Source organism: Rhinichthys klamathensis, unplaced genomic scaffold, assembly GCF_029890125.1.
Source record: "Rhinichthys klamathensis goyatoka isolate OS25496 unplaced genomic scaffold, OSU_Roscu_1.1 h1tg000018l_1, whole genome shotgun sequence".
NCBI classification, from domain to species: domain Eukaryota; kingdom Metazoa; phylum Chordata; class Actinopteri; order Cypriniformes; family Leuciscidae; genus Rhinichthys; species Rhinichthys klamathensis.
The window spans coordinates 4,396,143-4,401,203 of record NW_026606569.1 but is presented as its reverse complement, the minus strand read 5'-3'; positions in this window follow the sequence as shown (position 1 = coordinate 4,401,203).

The following is a 5,061-nucleotide window of genomic DNA, read 5'->3' as shown; positions in this document are numbered from 1 at the left end:
GTGATGGGGAGATCGAGGCTTCGTGAAGCACTGAAACAGTTGAACCAAATGCTCCATATTGTTTCGAGGCTTCGAATCAATCCGACACCCGTCTCCACTGTGACACCTAGTGGTCACTTGCAGGTGTTGATCTGAAACTACCTTGACAAGCCATGAAAATTTGTTGTTTTTTTATTATTGTACTTTTCCAATATGTGAATCTTGTAACCTATAGGCTCCTCACTGTGCATAATGTTATTTTGGGACTGCAAAATGGAATATTAATAAAATAAATCAAGCCACAATGTCTCACTTTTTTACACATATTTTTATTCAAAAATATTAATTTATCTGCTGTCGAAGGACTCAGCCTACTTCTTTTTTTACAGATAATTTCTCCAGCCTTTGAAAAAATCCTCTCACAAGGGACACTTGTTGCTGGCATGCAAAGATATTTTTTAGCTAATACATACAAATGAGGAAAGATTACTGCTCTCTCTTTCCAGTAAGTTAGTGGATCATGAGTTCTGGGCAAATACGCATCGTTGATGTATTTTTTCACTTCCACTGTGGCATCAGCTGTAGTATTGTGTATCATCTGGGTTTGATGGATACGAGTATCAAAAAGTTCCCATAAACTGTCCCGTGTTTCTACTGGTGTTGTTGATGGTGATGGTGATGGGTCTGATGTTGACATTTCTGGCTCTGAATAAAAATGAAAACAGCAATTAGTAACAAATGCTAAACTGACGGCATATATGAAGTATATATTACATGAATCAGATTACATAACATAACACAGACTGAAACTGCTCACCAGGATTTGAGTTTGAACGCATCAGTGAAGCACACTCCAGTGTCATGTGCTTTTCAGCGTCCTGGGCTTTGGCCATTTTATCTATCTATCCAAATCTATCTAGATATGTATCTCTAATCTATCTATGTAATTAGATATATGTATCTACAATCTATCTATGTATTTAGATATGTATATATAATATGTATCTATAATATATCTATGTATTTATATATGTAGCCTATCTTTAATCTATCTATATATGTATCTATCTATCTATTAATCTAGCTGTCTATATATATTTATATCTATGTATCTATGTATCACGTGACATGGGTGTTTTGAATCACGCTTCGGATCAGTGTTTCGAAACATCTGCGCTTTCGGGATCTCACAAAGCTTTGGAACGACTGTTTCGCGTCAGCCATCCCTACCGAATTCCCCCCTCCCGACATGCGCTTCCTCGCGCCGTACATGGTGAAATAAGGGAGGGGGGTGGGCGTCCTAGAGTCCTCCATGGACTGTTACCAGGGACCGATGGCGGTTCGGGAGACCAGGGTGGAGCAGGTTGTTCGGACAGCCATGGCGGAGACGGTATGGCACTATGGCAGATGATTTTAAACACATCACATATTCATACTTTATAAACTGGTTTTATTAATACAAAATGAAATCGGAATAGTCTGAATAAATAAACAGTAATTCTCTATTGATTTCACAAATGCCCTTCCAGTGACATTCCAATACCATGACCGTTCCAATTTAATTTTTTTGCTGTTTTTGTTTTTTATCTTGAGTAAAAGTTGTTATTCCTTCATAAGGTTTTGTGACGTGTAAGTAACATGATTTCTCTAAAATCATAATCTTTTAAAAAAAGGAATTTGCTTTGCAGAGGTTGGGAACTATCAAAATAGTCTGGGACAAGAGATGGAGGAGGACAGTGTCTTGAATGCACAAATGACTGTCTGCAGTGTAAGCTGTACTGATAAATGTATAGTTGCTGCTTCTTCTAACTGTCCCCAATTTATTTCCTGTTCAAATGTTCAAAGCTTTCAGCAAATACTGAGTCAAATACAGGTTCAAAATATGTATTTTAACAATTAGGTATATAACTTTAAATAGATACTCTTTAATCTGACATAAATGTGCTTCTTTAAATATTGTTTCTGGAATTTCAATATATAGCATAATAAATTTGAAAAGATTTCAATCTCACTGTGTACACTAATGCTTTAAAACCTGTTTGTGTGGTGTCGCTACTCATTTAGATGGAACCCAGATGATCCCTAGTTGGGCCACATGCATATGATTCCTAGTTGGGCCCCACCTAAAGCCCTGTGAAATCCTGCATAAAACCTAAATGAGTAAGTTGCTGGGGCCAACATGGAACCCTTGGACAAACCCACTTACAGCCCGTATTTCAGCCCATGTAGTAACTTTGTAGTACCCACAAAAAAACTAAAATTAGGACCAAGATGGGTCTTGTGCATGGAGCTCAGTTGGGGCCCACCTGTTTATAAGTGCCATTCTATAGGAAATCCATGTGGGCAGGTGGCATGGGGCCATTATGGAACCCATAGACAATCCCATACAGAGCCCATTTCTTAGGCCATTTTAAACCCACATATGGGCCCCACATACAAATGTCGGCGGGGTTAATCTGGGACCGAGATGGGTCTTGTGCATGTTGGTATGAAATGGGCTGAAAAATGGGCCCCATGTAGGATTGTCCGCAGGTTTCATAATGGCCCCATGTTAATTGCCCAGATTGATTTCATGTAGGATTGCACTTGGTACTAGGTGGGACCCAAGTGGGCAATATGTCCATCTCTTGACAGGGTGAATAACAATATGAAAGGGTGGACAACAATATGACAGGGAGGACAACAAGACGACAGGGTGGACAAGAAGACAACAGGGTGGACAACAATATGAAAGGGTGGACAACAAGATGACATGGTGGACAACAAGATGACATGGTGGACAACAAGACGACATGGTGGACAACAAGATGACAGGGTGGACAAAAATATGACACTGGACAACAAGACGACAGGGTGGACAACAATATGACACTGGACAACAAGACGACAGGGTGGACAAAAATATGACACTGGACAACAAGACGACAGGGTGGACAACAATATGACATGGTTGACAACAATGTGACAGAGTGGACAACAAGACTACAGGGTGGACAACAATATGACATGGTGGACAACAAGACGACAGGGTGGACAACAAGACGACAGGGTGGACAACAATATGACAGGGTGGGCAACAATATGACAGGTTTGACAACAATGTGAGAGAGTGGACAACAAGACTACAGGGTGGACAACAATATGACAGGTTTGACAACAATGTGACAGAGTGGACAAAAAGACTACAGGGTGGACAACAATATGACAGGGTGGACAACAATATGACAGGGTGGACAATAAGATGACAGGGTGAACAACAATATGACAGGTTTGACAACAATGTGACAGAGTGGACAACAAGACTACAGGGTGGACAACAATATGACAGGGTGGACAACAATATGACAGGGTGGACAAAAAGACGACAGAGTTAACAACAAGATGACAGGATGGAAAACAAGATGACAGAGTGGACAATAAGATGACAGAGTGGACAACAAGATGACAGGATGGAAAACAAGATGACAGGGTGGACAACAAGATGACAGGATGGAAAACAAGATGACAGGGTGGACAATAAGATGACAGAGTGGACAACAAGATGACTGGATGGAAAACAAGATGACAGGGTGGACAACAATACGATAGGGTGGACAACAAGACGACAGAGTGAACAACAATATGACAGAGTGGACAACAAGACTACAGGGTGGACAACAATATGACAGGGTGGACAACAATATGAAAGGGTGGACAACAAGATGACAGAGTGAACAACAATATGACAGGTTTGACAACAATGTGACAGAGTGGACAACAAGACTACAGGGTGGACAACAATATGACAGGGTGGACAAAAAGACGACAGAGTGAACAACAAGATGACATGATGGAAAACAAGATGACAGAGTGGACAATAAGATAACAGAGTGGACAACAAGATGACAGGATGGAAAACAAGATGACAGGGTGGACAACAATACGATAGGGTGGACAACAAGACGACAGAGTGAACAACAAGATGACAGGTTTGACAACAATGTGACAGAGTGGATAACAAGACTACAGGGTGGACAACAATATGACAGGGTGGACAACAATATGAAAGGGTGGACAACAAGACGACAGAGTGAACAACAATATGACAGGTTTGACAACAATGTGACAGAGTGGACAACAAGACTACAGGGTGGACAACAATATGACAGGGTGGACAACAAGATGACAGGATGGAAAACAAGATGACAGAGTGGACAATAAGATGACAGAGTGGACAACAAGATGACAGGATGGAAAACAAGATGACAGGGTGGACAACAAGATGACAGGGTGGACAATAAGATGACAGAGTGGACAACAAGATGACTGGATGGAAAACAAGATGACAGGGTGGACAACAATACGATAGGGTGGACAACAAGACGACAGAGTGAACAACAATATGACAGGTTTGACAACAATGTGACAGAGTGGACAACAAGACTACAGGGTGGACAACAATATGACAGGGTGGACAAAAAGACGACAGAGTGAACAACAAGATGACAGGATGGAAAACAAGATAACAGAGTGGACAACAAGATGACAGGATGGAAAACAAGATGACAGGGTGGACAACAATACGATAGGGTGGACAACAAGACGACAGAGTGAACAACAATATGACAGGTTTGACAACAATGTGACAGAGTGGACAACAAGACTACAGGTTTGACAACAATGTGACAGAGTGGACAACAAGACTACAGGTTTGACAACAATGTGACAGAGTGGACAACAAGACGACAGAGTGAACAACAATACGATAGGGTGGACAATAAGATGACAGAGTGGACAACAAGATGACAGGATGGAAAACAAGATGACAGAGTGGACAATAAGATAACAGAGTGGACAACAAGATGACAGGATGGAAAACAAGATGACAGGGTGGACAACAATACGATAGGGTGGACAACAAGATGTGACAAGATGTCCAATCACTCATCTCCATCCGTTACATTCAACGCATGCAGATAGTCTTTAATATATACCATTTCTGGGGGTTTATCAGAAGAAGATGATTTATCAGAAGAATTCATAATCATTTGTTCTCCATTTCCAATATTTATTACAAGCTCAAAGCATTATGGGTAGAATCTC